The following is a 27,697-nucleotide window of genomic DNA, read 5'->3' on the forward strand; positions in this document are numbered from 1 at the left end:
AGAGTGAGAGCACTCTCCCCATTATGAGAATGAGAGCACTCCCCACTATGAGAGTGAGAGCACTCAATCCACAAAGAGAGTGAGAGCACTCTCCCCAACATGAGAGTGAGAGAACTCACCGCAATATGAGAGGGAGAGCATTCTCCCTACCATAAGAGGGAGAGAACTAACCCCACCATGAGAGTGAGAGCACTCTCCTCACAATGAGAATGAAAACACTCCCCCGACTATGAGAGTGAGAGCACTCTCCCCACCATGAGAGTGAGAGCTCTCTCCCCACCATGAGAGTGAGAGCACTCTCTAGACCGCTTGAATGAGAGCACTCTCCCCACCATGAGAGTGAGAACACTCACCCCCAAAATGAGAGTGAGAGCACTCACCCCACCATGAGAGTGAAAGCACTCACCCACCATGAGAGTGAGAGCACTCTCCCCACCATGAGAGTGAGAGCACTCTTTCCACTATGAGAGTGAGAGTAGTAGGGAGGAAGACGCACAGGTGATATTTTGTTTCAGGTCAAATATCACGCGTGTGAGCCAGGGTTTTGAGGTAAATTTGGGAAAATATCCCCTGTAGCGTGTCAGGGTTTTCAGGTGAATTTGGGGAGTCACAGATTTGGGATTAAGGATTTCTTAAGAGAAAATAATTTCCGAGACTTTATAAGTTTGTTAAAAGTTCTTATGATGAAATAATGTCATACGAGTTTGTTAAGAGTTCTTATGGGCAAAATTCAAGTCACTGATGTGGAATTAAGGAAATTCTTATGATGAAATAATGTCATACGTGTTTGTTAAGAGTTCTTATGATGAAATAATGTCATACAAGTTTGTTAAGAGTTCTTATGGGCAAAATTCAAGTCACTGATGTGGAATTAAGGAAATTCTTATGGTGAAATAATGTCATACGAGTTTGTTAAGAGTTTTTATGATGAAATAATGTCATACGAGTTTTGTTAAGAGTTCTTATGGGAGAAATTTTTCAGAGTTCCTACCGATAATAAACCGATATTTAGGCCTTATACATTTAAGTAGGATTCTTACTTAGAAACTAGTATATTGCTATATAACTAAATCATTTCCCTACCAACCCCTCCCCCTGCATCTCCTGCTCATACATCACACCCCTCCCTCCCTCCCCCCCTTACCTCACAATATCTCACCTCACCTGTATTTACCTTACGGCCCCAGCCAGACGCTGCCTTCAGGTCACCTCCTTAATCTTATCTTATCTTCTCCATAATATCTGGACCTTCCCTCTCCTTCATATTGTTCATTCATAGTTCCTTTTCATTAAACTAGTCAGTTTTACAAAAATAAAACAAAGTCAGTAAGCAAGTTCTAGCTCATGTTCCCCGCCTTAGTCCTCTGTCGTATATTGAATACTAACAGTCCAACATATAATGATTACTAACTGTCCAATCCCTCTAAAATTTAAACAATAATCATATTTCAAACGTAGTTCAATACAGTAATTTAGTTACCGAGCTCCAGCTCTTGTCCTCCACCTAAGTTCCCTCCCACACCTTCGTTATTAACCCATTATTTTTCATGAAATTTTAAAACAGCCATACTTCTAACTGTGTAAGTAAAGATAACACATTTACCGAACTCTAGCTATCGTCCCCACCTTAGTTCTCTCGCGTATCTTCGTTAATACCTATTCAAATTCCCCGAAATTTCTACCCGCTGTATTTCAGACAAGGTTTAGTGAATGCAAACAGTTTACCGAACTCTAGCTCTTATCCTCCGCCTTAGCTCTCTCTCGTATCTTCGTTAATACCTAATCAAATTCCCTGCAATTTTATCCCTCTGCATTTCAGACACAGCAAATAAGATCAAGTCAGTTACTGAGCTCCAGCTCTCATCCCCCACCTTACTTCCCTCTCGTGTCTTCGGTAATATCCTATCAAATTCCCTTAAATTTATACCCTCTGTATTTCAGACATAGTAAATAGGATCCAAACAATTATCAAACTCTAGCTCTTGTCCCCCAGCTTAGTTCATTTGTACAAGACCTTTAGTAACAGACTAATTTTCCCGAAATTTAAAGCAGACATACTTCGAAGTTAGTAAATAAGATCAAGTCAGTTACTGAGCTCCAGCTCTCGTCCCCCACCCTACTTCCCCCTCAAGTCTTTGTTAATATCCTATCAATTCCCCTGAAATTTTTACCCTCTGTAATTCAGACACCGTAAATCAGATCAAAAACAGTTATCGAGCTCCAGCTCTCGTCCCCACCTTAGTTCTCTCTCGTTTCTTTGTAAATAACCCATCAATTTCCCTGAAATTTTTACCCTCTGTATTTCAGACATAGTAAATATGATGTAAACAATTATAAAACTCTAGCTCTTGTCCTCTGTCCAAGTTCACTCCTGTAAATTCATTACTATCAGTCCAAATCCCCCTGAGATTTAAACACCCAACTACATTTTCAGACATAGTAAATAAAAGCCAGTTCAGTTACCGAGTTTCAACTCTTGTTCCCCCGCTTATCTCATTTTATACAAGTTCTTTATTTTCCAACTAAATCACCTGAGATTTAAGATCACCTTATTTCTAACCAAGTAAAATTATTCAGGGCATTAGCCAAGCTCCATTTCCTCAGCCTTAGATCATCAGACATAAATATATTCGATCAAGTCCATCTCCAGCCTAACTCTTTATCCGAGTAGTCACATAACTCCAACCTGTGTAATTATCTTTCATCCCCTCTCACATTCCTCTGTCTCATCCAAGTCTCATAAATTTAAATGTAGCTGTTAATTTGCGTTCTTTCCCCGTTCATAGCATATTCTCTGTAAGTTCAGATCAGTACTTAGTCTTACATATTCTCTAGTTCTTTCCATTTTATACAAGACTTAAACAACTATTACTGTGTCCCCTATCTTATTTAAACATGACTCATATGTAAATATACCCAACTCCTTCCATCCATTACAAGTCCTAGCGTGTTCACCGCCCAACTCACTACGCGTTTTCTACTTTACATGTTGTAGCATGTTTTCCGCGCATCTTGGTACCAACCCTTACAATCTCTCTCAATCCTTTACACGTCTCAGCATGTTTGCCTCGCATCTCACTACGCTGTATACTTTACATGTTGTAACATGTTTTCCGCACATCTTGATACCATCACTTACAATCTCTCTCTCTCTCAATCCTTTACACGTCCCAGCATGATCCCCCCGCCCAACTTTCAACCCTTTCTTACAATTTTCCTCCATCCCTCCGCTACATGTTCTTACCCGTTCATTACAGTATAGTTGTCTCTTCGGAGGTTGCATGGCTTTTCACTTTCCTTCTTATGATGTCTTCGATGAAACCATTGGAGAAGCCGTTATTGACTAGGACCTGCCTTACCCTACAGAGTTCTTCGTCGACTTGCTTCCATTCTGAGCTGTGGCTGAGAGCACGGTCGACGTATGCGTTAACAACACTCCTCTTGTACCTGTCAGGGCAGTCGCTGTTGGCATTTAGGCACATTCCTATGTTTGTTTCCTTTGTGTAGACTGCAGTGTGGAAACCTCCGCCCTTTTCCATGACTGTTACATCTAGAAAAGGCAGCTTCCCATCCTTTTCCGTCTCGTAAGTGAAACGCAGCACGGAACTCTGCTCAAATGCCTCCTTCAGCTCCTGCAGATGTCTGACATCAGGTACCTGTGTAAAAATGTCGTCAACATACCTGCAGTATGTTGGCTTCTCCAATCCATCATAAGAAGGAAAGTGAAAAGCCATGCAACCTCCGAAGAGACAACTAACACAACACCTATACCCCCTATTAGACTATTTTACAGGAACTTCTTTTCCACAGCTCATAAAACAGAGGAAAGGGTCCTGAAAGATATTGTTAATAGAAACGTCATCCCTACAGACAAAAATCAGAGGATACAACTGACGATTTACTATAAAACCAGAAAAACGGCCAGCCTACTCATGAGAAACTCTCCAGACACAAAACAGAACGCTTTAAAAGAGACTAACGTCGTCTATGCCTTCAAATGCCCACTTGGGGACTGTAAGCTCCAAAAAACCCAGTATATAGGCAAGACAACAACATCTCTTTCTAGGCGTTTAACGATGCATAAACAACAGGGCTCCATTAAGGAACATATAATCTCTTCCCATAACCAAACCATCGCCAGAGAAATCCTAGTAAACAACACAGAAATCATCGATAGATACAGCGATAGCAGGCGGCTTGACGTTTGCGAGGCACTACACATCAAGAAGTCAACACCAGCAATCAACAGCCAATTATTGCACAACTATATTCTACCCACCTCAAGACTCCGCTCCAATATAGAAGCATCAAGAAATATGGACCAATAGGCTTTCTACAAACACTTCTATTCAATACCCATTGTTTCTGTTCTGTCTTGTGTTGATACTTTTAATACCCTATTAATATCCCCTAGTGTTCTGTCTTGTGTTAATGCCACATCACCCTTCCCACCTCACTCAAATGTAATGCCACATCACCCTTCCCACCTCACTCAAATGTAGATATAAAATCAGGGAAACGCAAGTTCTAATCAGTTGTGTATTTGTGAAGTCTTTGAAAATGTAATAAGTTTTACGAAACGCGCCCGTGTCGCGTCAGACTAGAAATAAAAATGAATTTTGGAGAAGTGATTTTTGATTTACCTCCAACAGTGAAGCGTAATGTACGAAAGATTGAGAAAATTCGTGTTAGAATTATTAATCTTACTTTTTCGGTCATATTTAATAATATATGTCTACAGGAAAGACTGCTACCAAAATATACTAATGTTAAAGTGCACGACCCAGCAGCAAGGAATCAAGCCTTCACGATAAAATATCGCCAGGATCTGATTCGTGATCAGATATACAAGGCAGAGAATGAAATCAAAGACAACAAAACGCAACTACTTCATGCTACAAACGAGTGGAGAAATAGCAACATCGACCATAGTATCCGTACCCGCATTGAACAACACCTCGACATCCTCACAGACCAACATCACCTCAGCACTGAAACAAGGATTATCAAGAAACTAACAACATTATATGGAGGACCTATGGCAATTCTACGACCAAGAGATGGCTTCCTGAACCTTGCAGGAATTAACCTCACTGAGGACCAAGTCACTCTCCTAAATCTGGGCATAAACTGTCATGTTATGTCCAGACCGAGTGAAATGGCCCGGAAAGTAGAGTTGGAAATTCTGTTGGACGACTTATTCGACCTCGAGACACAAAAGAAGGTCACTACCAAAGATACCTTACAAGCAGAACTTATTGCAGAAGGAGGAAAGAATCGAGGCAACTACAGAAGCACCATACTGTCCCCCGAGCTTAAAGCGGCAGCTAAAAGCCTTCGTGAGAACAAGGAGATAGTTGTCAGGAGAGGTGACAAGTCGCCAATATATGTCATTCTTAAAAAAGACGAATATCTGGCGAAAATGAACATCATACTCTCTGACCAAACTAAGTTCCAAAGGGTAACGAAGGACACTACAGCCGAATTAAAAGCAAAGGTCAACAAACTGATCGAAACTGTGAACGCCAAGAAATCCGGACTCCACCTGCCAAAGATCATTGGGGAATATAAACCTGGATATGCGTATGGAAATGTCAAGACGCACAAGCCTGGAAACCCACTTCGGCCAATCATTAGCCAGATACCCACACCCACGTACAGACTGGCGAAGCGACTCAACGGCCTGCTGACTCCTTATGTTCCTTGCGCCTTCAGCCTGAAGTCTCCAAAGGAATTTGTGGACTTACTGCGGGGCGCACGGGCCACAGGGATAAGAGCCTCGTTGGACGTAGAATCGCTGTTTACCAACGTACCTGTGGACGAGACAATCGGAATGATAGCCGACAGAGTGTATCGTGATCCAGCCTGTACTCCTCTTGACATGCCAGAAAGTATTCTGAGGAAACTACTCCAAGCTTGTACTAAAGAGGCACCCTTCTTGAGCCCGGATGGGCACATGTATAAGCAAGTAGATGGGGTCGCCATGGGTTCTCCCCTAGGTGTCCTGTTTGCAAACTTCTACATGGGTACCATCGAGCAAAAAGTCTTAGTCGACATGAACTTGAAACCGGCCATATACTGCAGGTATGTTGACGACATTTTTACACAGGTACCTGATGTCAGACATCTGCAGGAGCTGAAGGAGGCATTTGAGCAGAGTTCCGTGCTGCGTTTCACTTACGAGACGGAAAAGGATGGGAAGCTGCCTTTTCTAGATGTAACAGTCATGGAAAAGGGCGGAGGTTTCCACACTGCAGTCTACACAAAGGAAACAAACATAGGAATGTGCCTAAATGCCAACAGCGACTGCCCTGACAGGTACAAGAGGAGTGTTGTTAACGCATACGTCGACCGTGCTCTCAGCCACAGCTCAGAATGGAAGCAAGTCGACGAAGAACTCTGTAGGGTAAGGCAGGTCCTAGTCAATAACGGCTTCTCCAATGGTTTCATCGAAGACATCATAAGAAGGAAAGTGAAAAGCCATGCAACCTCCGAAGAGACAACTAACACAACACCTATACCCCCTATTAGACTATTTTACAGGAACTTCTTTTCCACAGCTCATAAAACAGAGGAAAGGGTCCTGAAAGATATTGTTAATAGAAACGTCATCCCTACAGACAAAAATCAGAGGATACAACTGACGATTTACTATAAAACCAGAAAAACGGCCAGCCTACTCATGAGAAACTCTCCAGACACAAAACAGAACGCTTTAAAAGAGACTAACGTCGTCTATGCCTTCAAATGCCCACTTGGGGACTGTAAGCTCCAAAAAACCCAGTATATAGGCAAGACAACAACATCTCTTTCTAGGCGTTTAACGATGCATAAACAACAGGGCTCCATTAAGGAACATATAATCTCTTCCCATAACCAAACCATCGCCAGAGAAATCCTAGTAAACAACACAGAAATCATCGATAGATACAGCGATAGCAGGCGGCTTGACGTTTGCGAGGCACTACACATCAAGAAGTCAACACCAGCAATCAACAGCCAATTATTGCACAACTATATTCTACCCACCTCAAGACTCCGCTCCAATATAGAAGCATCAAGAAATATGGACCAATAGGCTTTCTACAAACACTTCTATTCAATACCCATTGTTTCTGTTCTGTCTTGTGTTGATACTTTTAATACCCTATTAATATCCCCTAGTGTTCTGTCTTGTGTTAATGCCACATCACCCTTCCCACCTCACTCAAATGTAATGCCACATCACCCTTCCCACCTCACTCAAATGTAGATATAAAATCAGGGAAACGCAAGTTCTAATCAGTTGTGTATTTGTGAAGTCTTTGAAAATGTAATAAGTTTTACGAAACGCGCCCGTGTCGCGTCAGACTAGAAATGAAAATGAATTTTGGAGAAGTGATTTTTGATTTACCTCCAACAGTGAAGCGTAATGTACGAAAGATTGAGAAAATTCGTGTTAGAATTATTAATCTTACTTTTTCGGTCATATTTAATAATATATGTCTACAGGAAAGACTGCTACCAAAATATACTAATATATATATATATATATATATATATATATATATATATATATATATATATATATATATATATATATATATATATATATATATATATATATATATAATTTAGTAGAAAATTCTTATTTAATCTAATTAAAAAATAATTCTTAAAATCTATATCTTAAAAATGAAATATACTATTAGTTATAATGTCATATATAATAATATTCTAGGGTAACAAAAATCCTTATTAATATATTCAAATAAGTGGTAACTTTTACATTCCCCCATTATAAGAGCGCGGACCTCTAATTAGGGATATTATTACGACTATCTGGATCGTATCTACTACCTTACGAGGAAGAAAAGTCACCATGGATAATGTTCTGACAACTTGTCAGGGTTATTTAACCGACGATTCATTTCGTAATATGAAACCTGTATTGTGTACGGAGTGAACTGTATACCCTGTGTTCCCCGAGGAATAGCCCTAGACTTAGCCAAGAAATATCCTCATGCTGACGCTTATAATGTTCGCCGACCCTTGTACAGTCTTAAGAGATGTATCCCTGAAGATCGGCCAGTACCAGGAACAATTCATATCTCTAAAGGAGAAAATCTTCCGTATATTGTTGCTATAGCCACTCAATACGGTATAGGATTAACTATAGAAAGTAATAACATTGCTCAGGGAATTATAGAAAAATCAAAAGACAGAAACATGCTCACTGGATTAAACGAAGATACATCCATTAATCGCCTCGTCTACTTCAAGAATGGTATGAAAGATTTATTTAACTTTATCAAGGACTCTCCTCAAATTATGAGAGTTATAATACCAACAGGAATTGGGCGTACCTGTGTTCGAAGAGATAAAGTTTGGGAAAACACTTATCTTCCTGTTATTGAAGATATGTATAAACAGTTAAAACCCTACGGAGTGGAAGTTAAATTACTGTTTAACGAGGAGATTATGCAGAGGAAGAACAACTAACACTTGGCAACCCTTTGTGTGCGCAGTGTTTCCATGCGCAGCCTAAAAGATGTATATATGCTTCCCCGGAGTGATCTCTTACGGTATCCTCCTCTTCTTGGATGTCAGAATCTACTTCAAGCTTGGATAATCAAGGCTATGGAGATCAAGACTATTGTTGGAGACTTTGCCTCCCTGCCTGTCTACAATATTCACGACTGTTTATTGTGTGATCTTGATGGACATAAGAAGAACATAAGAACAAAGGCAACTGCAGAAGGCCTACTGGCCCATACGAGGCAGCTCCTATTTATAACCACCCAATCCCACTCATATACTTGTCCAACCCATGCTTGAAACAATCGAGGGACCCCACCTCCACAACGTTACGCGGCAATTGGTTCCACAAATCAACAACCCTGTTACTGAACCAGTATTTACCCAAGTCTTTCCTAAATCTAAACTTATCCAATTTATACCCATTGTCTCGTGTTCTGTCTTGTGTTGATACTTTTAATACCCTATTAATATCCCCTTTGTTATGTCCATTCACCCACTTGTAAACCTCTATCATGTCACCCCTAACTCTTCGCCTTTCCAGTGAATGCAACTTAAGCTTTGTTAATCTTTCTTCATATGAAAGATTTCTAATTTGGGGAATTAACTTAGTCATCCTACGCTGGACACGTTCAAGTGAATTTATATCCATTCTATAATATGGCGACCAAAACTGAACTGCAAAATCTAAATTGGGCCTAACTAGAGCAAGATATAGCTTGAGAACCACACCAGGTGTCTTGTTACTAACGCTGCGATTAATAAATCCAAGTGTCCGATTTGCCTTATTACGAACATTTATGCATTGATCCTTTTGTTTTAAATTCTTACTAATCATAACTCCCAGATCCCTTTCGCAATCCGACTTCGCAATCTCAACACCATCTAGCTCGTATCTTGTAACTCTATCATCATTACCTAACCTCAGAACTTTACATTTATCAGCATTAAACTGCATCTGCCAATCCTTTGACCATTTCAAAACCCTATCTAGATCAACTTGAAGTGATAGTGAGTCCTCCTCCGAATTAATTTCCCTACCGATTTTCGTATCATCGGCAAATTTGCAAATGTTGCTACTCAAACCTGAATCTAAATCATTTATATATATTATAAACAACAGAGGTCCCAGGACAGAGCCTTGAGGCACTCCACTTACAACATTTTCCCACTCTGACTTGACTCCATTTATACTAACTCTTTGTTTCCTTTGGTATAGCCATGCCCTAATCCAGTTTAATATAGCACCCCCAATACCATGAGCCTCTATCTTTTTAATCAGTCTTTCATGTGGCACTGTATCAAAAGCTTTGCTAAAGTCAAGGTACACAACATCACAATCCTTACCACAATCAACTGCCTCAACTATGCTAGAATAAAAAGATAACAAATTTGTTAAACATGAACGGCAATTTATAAAACCATGTTGCGACTCAATTATTAATTTATGTTTTTCAAGATGAAGACGAATTTTATTTGCTATTATAGATTCGAGTAACTTTCCCACAATAGACGTTAGGCTAATTGGTCGATAGTTAGACGCAAGTGATCTATCTCCTTTCTTAAAAACTGGTATCACATTAGCAACTTTCCAAAACTCTGGCACTCTGCCCGACTCTATTGATTTATTAAATATGGTTGACAGTGGGTCACAAAGCTCCTCTTTGCATTCTTTAAGCACCCTGGCAAACACTTCATCCGGCCCTGGGGATTTGTTTGGTTTGAGTTTTACTATTTTTTTAAGAACATCCTCCCTGGTAACTGTTAAACTCGTCAACCTGTCCTCGTCCCCACCCACATAGACTTGTTTGGCTGAAGGCATATTGTTAAGTTCCTCTTTTGTAAATACAGATACAAAATATTTATTAAAAATACTACTCATCTCTTCATCACTATCTGTTATTTGACCTGTCTCAGTTTTTAATGGACCTATCCTTTCCCTAGTCTTAGTACGATATAACTGAAAAAAACCTTTAGGATTTGTCTTTGCTTGCCCTGCTATGCGAACTTCATAGTTTCTTTTTGCTTTCCTTATCTCTTTTTTAACATTTCTAACCAGTTGTACGAATTCCTGTTCTAAAGTGACCTCCCCATTTTTAATCCTTTTGTACCAAGCTCTCTTTTTACCTATAAGGTTCTTCAAATTCTTTGTTATCCACTTTGGGTCATTAGTATTCGATCTATTCAATTTGTATGGTATACTACGTTCCTGTGCTTTGTTTAGAATATTCTTAAATAAGTTATATATTGAATTCACATCGAAATCCCCATTTACGTCACCTATCGCTGGGTTCATGTCTCACTCCAAGACCGGCCCCCACCCCATACCCAAGACTTTCCAATCAATTTGACCCAAAGAATTTCTTAGGCTATTAACATCAGCTTTTCGAAAATCTGGCACTTTAACAGAATTTTCTCCTACACGTCTATTCCATTCTATGCTAAATCTGATTTCTTTGTGATCACTGTTCCCTAGCTCACTCCCTATTTCGATGTCATTAATTTGTGTTTCCCTGTTAGTTAACACTAAATCTAAAATATTATTTTCCCGTGTTGGTTCCTTTGGACGAGTGTACAAATGTGTAAAATTGTGCAAGGATTGTGGGATCGTTAACCATATGCAAGATTACATCGTGAAAACTTTCCTTACAAAAACCGGGCTGTTGTATCTTATCGCAGTAACCCTGGCAGTATACATATTGGAGAAACACCTGAAGTTAACAACAGGATGGATGAAGATCCCCATCTACCCCTTATTATTGGATTAGTGACTCAGTTTGCTAGTAGACCTGCAACTTTACCAGCATATGAAAATCCTCTGTGTGAAGTACGAAGTTTAGATGAACATTTTTACGATGGACTTGAAAAAGATACAGAATATCAGAGATGGCGCTGGTTTGAAAATGCTCTGAAGGAAGCCCTTGTTTACATTCTTAAAAGATGTGTTAAGAGAATTATTATTCCATATGGGTTTGGCATGTCAAGTTATTTGGACAACTGGGCAGTATGGGAAATATTTGCCTTTACTTGAGAAAATAGGACAAAAACTACGAAAACGAGGTATTGTACTCTTAATAGTACGTCCCAAAAACATCGTTCCTCCTCAGTCATCCACCCACGGCATCTTTGAAAACAAGATTCCATATATTGCTGTTCTTCAAAATGGACCCACAACTAATGCTACTGATGCTGCTAGGACACCTGCAGATGATGCTACGCCTGCTACCGCTGATGCTAGTTCACCTTCTATCAACACTAAGTTGTCTGATACAATTAATTCAACACCTGTTAATGCTACTACGTCTGTTGATACTAATGTTACAATGTGTGTTAGTAGTAGTTTTACAAATTTAGAAGAGAAGATGGATTGGGAATAATAATGTCTGTAAAATAATTTACACTTTGTACATTTTTTACAAATTAAATACATTGTACATTTTTTTACATATTAAATAACAAAATAGAAACTCGTGTGTTTATTTTCTCCCTTTTTTAATGTCTAAATGTCAACTCTTCTTTTCTGGGTATATAGGAAGAGGTACGAAACTTTTTCTGCCTTACTTCAAGATGGATTGTTCTATATACATGCAAGTGAAGCTTAAGCGTTTAAATAAATGTATTATAGATGCTGATTTTACTAGTGATGAAATTCTAAAACCTGGAGACTGTCTTGTCTACGATTCTCATAATTTATCTGGCGGATTTGCACAACTGTTATGGGAAAAATATCCTTACAGTAAAGTTTCCGAGTGTGAAGTGGTACAGAATAATATAACTCCTGGTGGTATAGTACTTGCTTTATCTCCAGAACCAGAAATAAAACCTCATATTATAGGACTTCAATACAGTAGCTCTAATGAAGATCTACGATTACAGAAAGATATTATTAAACGTTGGAGTTTTAAATCTGCAATAAGACAAATTTGTCGTCAAGCAAGAAATAATAATTTAATCCAGCGTATAATTATTCCATATGGTATTGGGTTTAATGACGAAATAGGATGGAGTAAAGAAGAAGAAGAAGAATGGGAGACACACTATTTTCCAGGACTAGCCCATTTAGCTTATGTTTTAAAGAATAATAAAAAAGAATTATTAATGGTTCGTATACCTCTTGGAGAAGATGTTACTGGGACTGGGAGAGAGAAGAAACAAGTAGAGGGTGGATCTAATAAACGGAAGAGAATGTCATAGTTAAAACTAGTAGATCTAAAATAATACATATAACTAATTTGGAAACTACAGCTAAGAGAGAGGGGCGGAGCGTAACTATCCCCGAAGTGATAAGCTAGGTTGGGATATATCTTACCATAAACTCCCCATCTTGGTCCTGCAGTGAGAAGACATACTCGGATCGATGGCTGCTGTATACAGTAAGTGCTTATTGTATGATGTACTTACAGTACTTGTTTATATTTGTTGTGATATAATTTTTGCTTATTATTGAATATTTTTTAGTTTTGAAATATTATGATTATTTAATAGTCCCTGTGTTAAATATTGTATTTTTCTTTTTATTTAAAGATTTACCCAATGTGGCGGATGTGAAGACTCTACCAGGGTTTGGAAGTACGCCTGATCTTGTGTCAGATACTATATGGCAAAGTCCAGCTTTGACTGTTTTGTGGAAGAATATGCCCCTGGCGGAAAAACAGACTTATAAAGTGATGACCCATACTGATAAATGTACGCATGAGAACATTGTTCCGGCTCTAGCAAAGTTTATTAGCAAAAGTGAAAATGTTTTAATGATACTGATCGGTCGTGATTCTATAAAGTTGAAAGAAGAACTTCCATTGATAAAATGTAACATAGTCTTATTTAGCTTAAAAGAGAGTGTTACAGATGTACTCAAGAAACATGAGAATTGGCAAGTGTTGTTGCTGACGAAAATTCCTAGTAAGGCTGAGATGAAGAAAATTTCTTTGTTATTTAAAGGTGATAAAATAATTTGCACTTTTAGACCTAGACCCCGTTTTAAATACATATTTCCAGAATTTGAAGAAGTGCCTATAGGATGTAACTTAAAGGATAAAGTTTTTATAAGAAAATTTGTGGATGAAATTGGATCTCCAATTGCTGCGAACTGGTTTATTAATAAGTTGAAATCTGAAGAATGAGAAGTGTATACTATAATGAGCCAGGATGAACTGCAACAGCAGGTAAATAGTAAGACTGTGAAAGAGCTTAGTATTATTCACCCTAAAACGGAAGAAGACGAACATTGGAGTTTAATTGATCATATGGAGGAGAGCTTACCATCTTTTCCGTTAAATTTAATAAAGATGAGACCAGAAATAGGATATCATACCCCCAAAAAGATAGAAATAGAGGCAGTGATGAGATTTATAGGACAGGATCCTGTACTTGGTGTTTTCTCTGGTGTGGCCTTTATTGAAAATCTTATTAGGATAAGACATACTAATGTGGTACGAGCTACAGATAATTACTCAAATATGGGTGAGAGTAAGTGGATGGAGGTTGAACAAATGGATGCTGTAGAAGCAGTTAGGACATATTGTAATGACAGAGACGTACTTCTAACGTCCAGGCCTGAATTGATTTGTGATGATAATGTTTATAGTGATGCATTCTATGTTTTAAAGGAATTTAAGGGACAAAAACTAATCTATTTTGGAGAAGGGGAAGGGGGTTGCTGTGCCTGTGATGGATTTTTTAACTTGCTGGCTAGAGAGTTTCATTGTGTGAAATCAAATACATGTTTTACTTATAATTCTTTTCTAAATTCAAATGTTTATTTCTATATAAGACTGTAGTGTTTCTGATTTCTTGAATACCTGTATATGATTTTCTTGAATACCTGTATATGATTTTCTTGATTACCTGTATATGTTAAATGTTGTAATAAACTCAGTGTCTCTTCTAAATAAGATTTCTTTATCCTAATAGAATAATTTGCTTAATACATTGGGGGACTAAACAAGTACTTAATTATGCAACTGAATAATGACATGTTGTAGTAAATTTAATGGAAATATTGATTACAATGACTTGAAAAGCTACCTTTGACTACTGAAGGTGTATGTTTAATAAAGCTGAGTTACGAAAACAATGCCTTAAGATGCTACTGTAAGTAATGACCTAGTGAACAGGAAAGTATCTTTAACTGTACGAAGATGTCTTAGAATGATTTATATTGACTTTATTTGAAAAAAATGGATAACTACTAAATGCTCTGTAGTAACTCTCTGTGAATTAGTAATGCTACTGTTGTTGTTGTTGTTGTTGTTAATAACGATGATCTACTTACTAAAATGACAGAAACAACTAGTTTTACGAATTAGTACAAAGATGAATAGAGAATATGTAGTGGACTGTAATGAACGGGTAAGAACATGTAGCGGAGGGATGGAGGAAAATTGTAAGAAAGGGTTGAAAGTTGGGCGGGGGGATCATGCTGGGACGTGTAAAGGATTGAGAGAGAGAGAGATTGTAAGGGATGGTATCAAGATGTGCGGAAAACATATTACAACATGTAAAGTAGAAAAAGCGTAGTGAGTTGGGCGGTGAACACGCTAGGACTTGTAATGGATGGAAGGAGTTGGGTATATTTACATATGAGTCATGTTTAAATAAGATAGGGGACACAGTAAAAGTTGTTTAAGTCTTGTATAAAATGGAAAGAACTAGAGAATATGTAAGACTAAGTACTGATCTGAACTAACAGAGAATATGCTATGAACGGGAAAAGAACGCAAATTAACAGCTACATTTAAATTTATGAGACTTGGATGAGACAGAGGAATGTGAGAGGGGATGAAAGATAATTATACAGGTTGGAGTTATGTGACTACTCGGATAAAGAGTTAGGCTGGAGATGGACTTGATCGAATATATTTATGTCTGATGATCTAAGGCTGAGGAAATGGAGCTTGGCTAATGCCCTGAATAATTTTACTAGGTTAGAAATAAGGTGATCTTAAATCTCAGGTGATTTAGTTGGAAAATAAAGAACTTGTATAAAATGAGATAAGCGGGGGAACAAGAGTTGAAACTCGGTAACTGAACTGGCTTTTATTTACTATGTCTGAAAATGTAGTTGGGTGTTTAAATCTCAGGGGGATTTGGACTGATAGTAATGAATTTACAGGAGTGAACTTGGACAGAGGACAAGAGATAGCGTTTTATAATTGTTTTCATCATATTTACTATGTCTGAAATACAGAGGGTAAAAATTTCAGGGAAATTGATGGGTTATTTACAAAGAAACGAGAGAGAACTAAGGTGGGGACGAGAGCTGGAGCTCGATAACTGTTTTTGATCTTATTTACGGTGTCTGAAATACAGAGTGTAAAAATTTCAGGGGAATTGATAGGATATTAACAAAGACTTGAGGGGGAAGTAGGGTGGGGGACGAGAGCTGGAGCTCAGTAACTGACTTGATCTTATTTACTAACTTCGAAGTATGTCTGCTTTAAATTTCGGGAAAATTAGTCTGTTACTAAAGGTCTTGTACAAATGAACTAAGCTGGGGGACAAGAGCTAGAGTTTGATAATTGTTTGGATCCTATTTACTATGTCTGAAATACAGAGGGTATAAATTTAAGGGAATTTGATAGGATATTACCGAAGACACGAGAGAGAAGTAAGGTGGGGGATGAGAGCTGGAGCTCAGTAACTGACTTGATCTTATTTACTGTGTCTGAAATGTAGAGGGATAAAATTTCAGGGAATTTGATTAGGTATTAACGAAGATACGAGAGAGAGCTAAGGCGGAGGATAAGAGCTAGAGTTCGGTAAACTATTTGCATTTACTAAACCATGTCTGAAATACAGCGGGTAGAAATTTCGGGGGATTTGAATAGGTATTAACGAAGATACGCGAGAGAACTAAGGTGGGGACGAGAGCTAGAGTTCGGTAAATGTGTTATCTTTACTTACACAGTTAGAAGTATGGCTGTTTTAAAATTTCATGAGAAATAATGGGTTAATAACGAAGGTGTGCGAGGGAACTAAGGTGGAGGACAAGAGCTGGAGCTCGGTAACTAAATTACTGTATTGAACTACGTTTGAAATATGATTATTTTTTAAATTTTAGAGGGATTGGACTGTTAGTAATCATTATATGTTGGACTGTTAGTATTCAATATACGACAGAGGACTAAGGCGGGGAACATGAGCTAGAACTTGCTTACTGACTTTGTTTTATTTTTGTAAAACTGACTAGTTTAATGAAAAGGAACTATGAATGAACAATATGAAGGAGAGGGAAGGTCCAGATATTATGGAGAAGATAAGATTAAGGAGGTGACCTGAAGGCAGCGTCTGGCTGGGGTCATAAGGTAAATACAGGTGAGGCGAGAGATTGTGAGGTAAGGGGGGAGGGAGGGAGGGGTGTGATGTATGAGCAGGAGATGCAGGGGGAGGGGTTGTAGGGAAATGATTTAGTTATATAGCAATATACTAGTTTCTAAGTAAGAATCCTACTTAAATGTATAAGGCCTAAATATCTGTTTATTATCGGTATGAACTCTGAAAAAATTTTCCCATAAGAACTTTTAACAAAACTCATATGACATTATTTCATCATAAGAACTCTTAACAAACTCGTATGACATTATTTCATCATAAGAATTTCCTTAATTCCACATCAGTGACTTGAATTTTGCCCATAAGAACTCTTAACAAACTCGTATGACATTATTTCATCATAAGAACTCTTAACAAACTCGTATGACATTATTTCATCATAAGAATTTCCTTAATTCCACATCAGTGACTTCAATTTTGCCCATAAGAACTCTTAACAAACTCGTATGACATTATTTCATCATAAAAACTCTTAACAAACTCGTATGACATTATTTCATCATAAGACTTTCCTTAATTCCACATCAGTGACTTGAATTTTGCCCATAAGAACTCTTAACAAACTTGTATGACATTATTTCATCATAAGAATTCCTTACTTCTAAAATCTGTGACTGACAAAATTTACCCGAAAAAACCCGAAGCCATAAGCGGGATATTGGACCTGAAAACCCTGACTCACACGCGGGATATTGGAACCTGAAAACCATGGCTCACACGCGGGATATTGGACCTCAAAACCTTGGCTCACACGCGTGATATTTGGCCTGAAACAAAAATTCCCCTGTGAGTCTTACTCCCTACTACTAGTGAGAGCACTCACAGCCATCCTCCCACCAGTACCATCCCCGGCCTTGTACCATCCTCGGCTCTGTACCATCCCCGGCCCTGTACCATCCTCGGCTCTGTACCATCCCCGGCCCTGTACCATCCCCGGCTCTGTACCATCCCCGGCCCTGTACCATCCCCAGCTCTGTACTATCCACGGCTCTGTACCATCCCGGCTCTGTACCATCCCCGGCTCTGTACCATCCTCGGCTCTGTACCATCCCCGGCTCTGTACCATTCCCGGCCCTGTACCATCACCGGCTCTGTACCATCCACGGCTCTGTACCATCCCGGCTTTGTACCATCCCCGGCTCTGTACCATCCTCGGCCCTGTACCATCCCCGGCCCTGTACCATCCCGGCTCTGTGCCATCCCCGGGCTTGTACCATCCCCGGCCCAACACCATCCCCGGCCCTGTACCAACCACGGTCCTGTCCCAACCACGGCCCTGTACCATCCCCGGCTGTGTACCATCCCTGGCCTTGTACCATCCCCGGCCCAACTCAATCCCCGGCCCTGTACCATGTCCGGTCCTGTACCATCCTAGCCCAGTACCATTTCCGGCCCAATACCATCCCCGGCCCAATACCATCCCCGGCCCATAACATCGTCGGCCCTGTACCATCCCCGGCCCTGTACCATCCCCGGCCCTGTACCATCCTCGGTCCTGTACCATCCCCGGCCCTGTACCATACCCAGCCCTGTACCATCCCTGGCCCTGTACCATACCCAGCCCTGTACCATCTCCGACCCTGTACCATCTCCGGCCCTGTACCATCCCGGGCCCTGTACCATCCCGGGCTCTGTACCATCCCCGGCCCTGTACCATCCCCGGCCCTGTACCATCCCTGGTCCTGTACTATCCCTGGCCCTGTACCATACCCAGCCCTGTACCATCCCCGGCCGTGTACCATACCCAGCCCTGTACCATCCCCGGCCCTGTACCATCCCCGGCCCTGTACCATATCCGGCCCTGTACCTTCCCCGGCCCTGTACCATCCCCGGCCCTGTACCAACCCCGGCCCTGTACCATACGCAGCCCTGTACCATCCCCGGCCCTGTACCATCCCCGGCCCTGTACCATCCACGGCTCTGTACCATCCTTGGCCCTGTACCATCCCCGGCCCTGTACCATCCCTGGCCCTGTACCATCCCCGGCCCTGTACCTTCTCCGGCCCTGTACCATCCTCGGCTCTGTACCATCCCTGGCTTTGTACCATCTCCGGCCCAGTACCATCCCCGGCCGTGTACCATCCCCGGCCCAACACCGTCCCCGGCTCTGTACCATGTCCAGTCCTGTACCAACTCCAGCCCAGTACCATTTCCACCCCATTACCATCCCAGGCCCATTAACATCGTCGGCCCGGTACCATCCCCGGCCCTGTACCATCCCCTGCCCAATACCATCCCAGGCCCAATAACATCGTCGGCCCTGTACCATCCCCGGCCCTGTACCATCCCCGGCCCTGTACCATCCTCGGTCCTGTACCATGACCGGCCCAGTATCTTCCTCGGCCCCGTACAATCCTCGGTCCTGTACCATCCCAGGCCTAGTACCATCCTCGGCCCTGTAATATCCCCGGCCCTGTACCATTCCTGGCCCAGTACCATCCCCGACCGTGTACGATCCCCGGCCCTGTACCATTCCCGGTCCTGTACCATCCCCGGCCCTGTTCGATCCCCGGCCCTGTACCTTCTCCGGTCCTGTACCTTCCCCGGCCCTGTACCTTCTCGGCGCCGTATCATCGCAGCAAACACACGTGTTGAAAACTTTCATCTAACTCTTCCCATAGGTCTAGGAATAACTTGCATTGCAAATGGTGCAGGAGAGCATTTGAGAAACTTTTAATGCAAATCCCAAACACCTAGGTTTTATAATAAATGTTTTTTCTCGAATTATTTTGTTCCTTATGTATTACAAATAGTTTTTACATGTATAAATATAAAATGAATGGTGTTTTTTGTAGAATTCGGTGGCGGTGCCACCTCCTCCTCCTTTGTGGTCTCAGTCTCTTCATCATTCGTTGCTGTATCATTCGCTCCATGGCCCTGAACGCCACTATACTCGTTGTAATAATCCAAATCACCTTCAATTCCCTCAATATCACCTTCATCATACTCCACCTCGGATAAGTCTTCCACGAGGCCTGGGATTTTTGTGGGTGTGAATTTCACTCTACTGTACTTCTTATAAATCATACTTATTTTGTCCTCTTTCGAGGAACTGGACGCTCCCTTGGGTGTAGAACGGCTTGGGCCTTGAGCTGGATCCATTGTAAATGAATGTATTGGGTATAATACACACGGGAATGGGTAAAACTGCTGAAAACCGCTCGAGTTTGGTGCGCGAGGGGAGAGTGATCGACCCACTACACGTGACAAGAAAACAATGGGCCGGTCACGTGACCGCATAGGCCGACGTGCCATGCGGCCTAGTGGAGAAAACGAGAACTTCATGGCACGCAGTTTGAAACAAACCCAAAGTAAATGGGATTTAAATTGGATTTTATACAATTATTTTTTAATGAGACATAATTTCATATCTTTTGTGTGGAAGCGGGTAAACGAAAACGGACACAAAGTTATGTCCAAGGGAGGAGGACAGTATTAAATTGTGAATGATATTTAATGGCTGAATGAAACCTTCAAAATACATTTAGTTATTCAGCTATGATCAAAAAAGTTGTTTTCCAAATTTTCTAAAAATCGATCTTTTTAACACAATTTGACTCCTTATGTATTCCACTAAACACTAATATCATGTTTAAATATAACATTTATGTATTATTCCCTAAAATAATTTATATAAATTGTAAATGTTGCTTGATAGTGGTGTGAAAGAATCTGATAACGTTTTGTTTTCATGAGTTTACATGAGTTTATGATAAATTCGTTTTCTGTGATATAACATTGGTATGTTGTTTTTTTCCTTTAAACCCTAGACTGAACTAAATCATGAGATTATATATTGTTTATTAAGAAGCGCCACCACTGACCGCCAATTAAGTGCTCACATCAATTATAACTCAGTAAGAGAAGGGGATGAGGAGGAGGGGGAAGAGGGGAGGAGAAAGAGAAGGGGGATGAGGAGGGGGAAGGGGTAAGAGAAGGGGAGGTAAGGAGGGGAAGAGGTAAGAGAAGGGGGATGAGGAGGAAGGGGGAAGAGGAGAGGGAAGAGAACGGGATAAGGAGGGGATGTGGTAAGAGATGGGGGGGGGGTAAGAGAAGGGGGGATGAGGAGGAAGGGGAAGAGGTGGGGGGAAGGGGTAAGAGAAGGGAGGGATGAGGAAGAAGGGGGAAGATGAGGGGAAAGAGAAGGAGGATGAGGAGGGGTAAGGAGGGGGAGGGGTAAGAGAAGGGGGATGAGGAGGAAGAAAGAAGAGCGGGGGGAAGAGAAGGGGGATGAGGAGAGGGAGGGGGAAAGAGAAGGGGGGGGTAAGGAGGAAGGGAAGGGGGAGGAGTAAGAGAAGGGGGAATGAGGAGGAAGGGGGAATAGGAGGGGAAAGAGAAGGGGGATGAGGTGGGGTAAGGGGTAAGAGAAGGAGGGTAAGGAGGGGGAGGGGTAAGAGAAGGGGGGATGAGGAGGAAGGGGGAAAGAGGAGGGGAAAGAGAAGGCGGGATGAGGAGGAAGGGGGGGGGGAAGAGGAGGGGAAAGAGAAGGGGGATGAGGAGAGAAGGTGTAAGAGAAAGGGGGGATGAGAAGGAAGGGGGAAGAAGAGGCGTGGTTACACTACACCACACCACAACACCACGCCACTACACCACACCACTACACCATACCACTACACCACGCCACTACACCACACGACTACACCATGCCACTACACCACACTACCATACCAGGCTACTACACAATGCCACTACACCACACGACTACACCACGCCACTACACCACACTACCATACCAGGCTACTACACAATGCCACTACACCACACGACTACACCACGCAACTACACCACTCCACTACACCACACACGTACACCATGCCACTATACCACGCCAATACACCAGACTACTGTACCAGGCTACTACACCACGCCACTACACCAGGCTACTACACCACACCACTACACCAGGCTACTACACCACACCACTACACCAGGCTACTACACCACGCCACTACACCAGGCTACTACACCACACCACTACACCAGGCTACTACACCACACTACTACACCAGGCTACTACACCACACTACTACACCAGGCTACTACACCACACCACTACACCAGGCTACTACACCACGCCACTACACCAGGCTACTACACCACGCCACTACACCAGGCTACTACACCACACCACTACACCAGGCTACTACACCACGCCACTACACCAGGCTACTACACCACACCACTATAACAGGCTACTACACCACGCCACTATTCCACAACACTATACCACACCACCACACCAGACTACTATACCAGGCTATTACACCACACCACTATACCACGCCACTACACCCGGCTACTACACCACGCCACTACACCACACCACTACACCAGGCCACTACACCACACCACTACACCACGCCACTACACCCGGCTACTACACCACGCCACTACACCCGGCTACTACACAATGCCACTACACCACACCACTACACCAGGCCACTACACCATGCCACTATACCAGGCTACTACACCACACCACTACACCACGCCACTACACCACTTCACTACACCATGCCACTATCCCAGGCTACTACACCACACCACTACACCACGCCACTACACCACTCCACTACACCATGCCATTACTCCACGCCACTACACCATGCCACTATACCACACCATGCTACTAAACGAGACTACTATACCAGGCTACTATACCATGCCACTACACCACACCACTACACCACGCTACTACACCACTCAACGCCACTACACCACGCCACATCACTATGCCACTATACCACGCCACTATACCACACCACTACACCAGATTACTATACCAGGCTACTCCACCACACCACTACACATGCCACTGGTTGATACCTGGTTGATGGGGCTCTGGGAGTTCTTCTACTCCCCAAGCCCGGCCCGAGGCCAGGCTTGACTTGTGAGAGCTTGGTCCACTAGGCTGTTGCTTGGAGCGGCCTGCAAGCCCATATACCCACCACAGCCCGGTTGGTCCAGCACTCCTTGGAGGAATAAATCTAGTTTCCTCTTGAAGATGTCCACGGTTGTTCCGGCAATATTTCTTATGCTTGCTGGGAGGGTGTTGAACAACCGTGGACCTCTGATGTTTATACAGTGTTCTCTGATTGTGCCTATGGCACCTCTGTTCTTCACTGGGTCTATTCTGCATTTTCTTCCATATCGTTCACTCCAGTACATTGTTATTTTACTGTGTAGATTTGGTACTTGGCCCTCCAGTATCATCCAGGTGTAAATTATTTGATATCTCTCTCGTCTTCCTTCTAGTGAGTACATTTGGAGGGCTTTGAGACGATCCCAATAATTTAGGTGCTTTATCGCGTCTATGCGTGCCGTATATGTTCTCTGTATTCCCTCTATTTCAGCAATCTCTCCTGCTCTGAAGGAGGAAGTGAGTACTGAGCAGTACTCAAGACGGAACAACACAAGTGACTTGAAGAGTACAACCATTGTGATGGGATCCCTGGATTTGAAGTTCTCGTAATCCGTCCTATCATTTTTCTGGCTGTCGCAATATTTGCTTGGTTATGCTTCCTAAACGTTAGGTCGTCAGACATCATTATTCCCAAATCCTTTACAAGCTGTTTTCCTACTATGGGTACATTTGATTGTGTTTTATACCCTGTATTATGTTTAAGGTCCTCATTTTTACCGTACCTGAGTACCTGGAATTTGTCACTGTTAAACATCATGTTAATTTCTGCTGCCCAGTTGAAAACTTTATTAATATCAGCTTGAAGTTTTTCAATGTCTTCAGCCAAGGTAATTTTCATACTGATTTTTGTGTCATCTGCAAAGGATGATACGAAGCTGTGACTTGTATTTTTGTCTATATCTGATATGAGAATAAGGAAAAGCAGCGGTGCAAGGACTGTACCCTGATGTACAGAGCTTTTAACTGCACTTGGACTAGATTTTATATGGTTGACCGTTACTCGTGGAGTCCTGTTTGACAGAAAACTGAGTATCCAGCGTCCTACTTTACCGGTTATTCCCATTGACCTCATTTTGTGTGCTATCACGCCATGGTCACATTTATCGAAAGCCTTTGTGAAGTCCGTGTATATCACATCAGCATTCTGTTTTTCCTCTAATGCCTCAGTGACTTTGTCGTAGTGCTCAAGTAGCTGTGAGAGGCACGATCTTCCCGCTCGAAATCATGTTGGCCTGGGTTGTGAAGGTCATTGGTCTCCATGAAATTGGTGACCCGACTCCTAATCACTCTCTCAAATACTTTTATTATGTGCGATGTTAGTGCAACTGGTCTATAATTCTTTGCCAATGCTTTGCTCCCTCCCTTGTGTAGAGGGGCTAAGTCTGCTACTTTAAGTGCATCTGGTATCTCCCCCGTGTCCAAGCTCTTCCTCCACACTATACTGAGTGCCTGTGCTACCGGCACTTTGCATTTCTTTATAAATATTGAATTCCATGAGGCTGGACCTGGGGCCGAGTGCATGGGTATGTTTTCAATTTCTCTCTCAAAATTTAGTACGCTCAGGTTGATATCAGTTATATTTACAGGGGTTTGAATATCCCGCATAAAGAAATTGTCTGGATCTTCCACTTTCATGTTGTTTATTGGAGTGCTAAACATGTCCTCATACTGATTTTTTAGGATTTCACTAATTTCTTTGTCATCCTCCGTGCATGAACCTTTACTTGTACAAATAGGTCCAATACTGGCAGTGGTTTTTGCTTTTGATTTCGCATATGTGAAGAAGTATTTTGGATTTTTCTTTATTTCCTGAATTGCTTTCTGCTCTAACTGCCTTTCTTCAGTTTCATATGAGTGTTTCAATTTCCGCTTGATTTCTTTAATCTTCAATCGTTTATAGTGTCGTTTGCGTTCTCTTTCTACGTTGGATCTCTTTCTGGCTTTCCTCAAAGGAACATGTTTCAGACAGACTTGATACGCTTCCGAAGTCAGTTTTTCTATTCCTTCTGTAGGACTTGTATTACTTAAAACAGTTTCCCATGGAATGTTTGTAAGTTCCCTGTTTATTATCTCCCAGTCTATCCTTTTATTATTAAAATTGAATTTACTGAATAGCCCCTCTCGCTTTATCAACGTTTTAGGTCTATTCTGAGTATTGATGGTCGTTTGCACTTCAATGAGCTTGTGATCTGAATATATTGTATCTGATATCGTAATGTCTCTGATAATGTCTTCATTGTTCGTAAAGACCAGATCTAGAATATTTTCATTTCTCGTTGGCTCCGATATCTGCTGATTGAGTGAAAATTTGTCACAGAATCTAAGTAGTTCTCTAATCTGTGGTTGGTTAGGTCCCGATAGATTTCCTGGTATAATATTATTGTTTGCTATTCTCCACCTGAGACTAGACAAGTTGAAGTCACCTAGGAAGATAATATCAGGTATCGGATTCTCCAAATTATCAAGGCTATTCTCTATTTTGTTTATCTGTTCTGTGAATTCCTCGGCCGTTGCATCTAGCGGTTTGTATAATAGAATAATCACTAAATTTATTTTCTCTATTTTTTTTTATTTTTAATCCCAGTACCTCTACTACCTCATTTGTAACGTTAAGGAGCTTCGAGCATACAAGGTCTTCCCTAATATACAGACCCACTCCTCCATGTGACCTAATTTTCCTATCACACCTGTATAGGTTATATCCTGGAATCCAGATCTCACTGTTCAACAATTCCCCTGCATGGGTTTCTGTGAAAGCTCTAAATACTGCATTTGACTCCGTGAGGAGGCCATTTATGAACTGTACTTTGTTGTTTGTTCTTGTTTTTTTTTAGTCCTTGTATGTTGGCAAAGATGAATGAGGTTACTCGATTAGTGATAGTTTGACTGGGAGACTTTTTCGGCAAGCCCATTATGGGTGGACATATTGAGTTTGTTCTGACCAGTGCTGATTGTTGTAGGGTAGTTGCCTCTCGTAGTTGTAGTTCCCTTTCAGTGTGTACTTGTATCTGTAATTCTCGTATGCAAGTGATCATCCAGTTCCATACATTCTCCATGCTGCTCCTTTTGAATTCTCTTTCGGTCTGGTATAAAAAATTTATAGAGTTTCCTCCAAATTCATTATCCTGATCCCACTGTTTATGTAGCGTTCCGTGCCTTTCACGTGAAAGTATGGGCAGCTGAGGTCATAGCATTTTCTGTCCACCAGTGAGGTTTGGCACATGTCAGGATGGAAAAACCTACATATTGATCCAAATCGACACTCACCTTTCCTAAGCATATTTAAACTTTTTTAGGATGTTGGTAACTGCATTCTAATCCTTTCTTATTACCAACATATCTATGTCTGCATATGCCCTTTCCATAAAATTCCACAAGTCTGTCCTGTTCTGACTCGCTCTATCGGGAACCGTCGTAGTGTCTGTACCTATTGAGCTGTCAGTGCTGTTACACTTTCTAGTTTACTGTCATCTACATCCGGGCCTACTGAGTCAGAGTTTACAACTTCCTTAGTTTCAGCCTCAGTTTCATCCCTGACTGTAGCCTCCACCCCTGGGATATTAGAATTGTTGTTGTTCCTTTCCCACTCCTTTTGGATGGCTGGTACGCTTTCAATGAATTATGTTTTCCGTTCATGCGTCATGTTATCTAGAAGGTTTTTTAGGATATTCCAAGCTGGCAGGTCATTTTTACACACCCAGAGCAAGTGACCAGCTCTCAGTGCCGTGGCGTTACTCACTCCTGTACAAGCTGAATGAAATCTATTCTTACAGATATAACATTCAATTCCCGTTACCTTCAACTTTAAGGAGTTGTTACAGTGGCCACAAATTTGTTTATTTACTCCCATTTTGCCTTGTTTTGTTGTATATATATATCTATATATTTATAATATTATATGTATACTGTATATTTGTAACAATATATATGTTTATTTGTTCTACTGTATGGTCAGTACTTATCGCATGGTGGAGGGTGAGGGTCCCAGAGGCTGTACAGTTGACACGTTGTTGTCCCAGGCCGTGGCTGGAGGCCGTCAGTTGCCAGTTACTTGGGTTATAACACTGATATATTAATTCGCCTGTATTACAATAAGGGATTTTCTGCTTTATTTCCGACTTGCAATAGTATTCACTTCCTCATTTACTAATTTTCTCGATCCACTTTCCCCTATTACACTTGTTGGAAACCAATTTGCTAGCCCTCAAACCGCGCATATCATATATAAATGATATCAGTGACAAAACCGAAACCGCGCACATCATTTATATATGATTTCGTGTCTAGCGCTATAATTTAAACGCCCCGCCTGGGATAGGGGCAGCTATAGTACAGCCACGACCAATAGTTGCCAGATGCCACCTAGAAAAAAAATCCAGGCCAACATTCTTGGGTGTTACAGCGTCAGTATTGAGCAAGCCACCAAGGCCGGCGCATGCAGCACGAGCTCACAGAACCGCTGTTCAGCTTGTGACCACAGCATCGCCTACAAATACCATAATATAAATGATACTGCTATTATTTAACAGTGATAGTATTACTGAAGCCCCCTGACTGTGATAAAACTGACCAGGATTCTGATAATAGCAGGATTGTGGTGATATTTAGCGCTGTGCTCCATGGAGGGAGGAGTAAGGCTGTGGGAGGGAGGGTTGTGGCATCGTTTTCTGATTGTTGTGGCCACCATTTATTGACTGCATTCACCATACCAGCTTAGTGGTTCGATATGGTGAACACAAATGTAGATACTTATATATAACGTGTGTATAGTGTGAGATAACAGCGAGAGGAGTAGGTTGGGAGCCGCCATTTTGGTGAGGGAGGAGCGTCGTCTGCACGACTTGACATGTTGTTTACTGATAGCCACTATGATCTTTGGGCACCATACCAGCTTATTTGTTAAGGTATGGTAATTAAAACAGGTAG

This window comes from Procambarus clarkii, chromosome 16 (genome assembly GCF_040958095.1).
Source record: "Procambarus clarkii isolate CNS0578487 chromosome 16, FALCON_Pclarkii_2.0, whole genome shotgun sequence".
In the NCBI taxonomy this organism is placed as follows: Eukaryota; Metazoa; Arthropoda; class Malacostraca; order Decapoda; family Cambaridae; genus Procambarus; species Procambarus clarkii.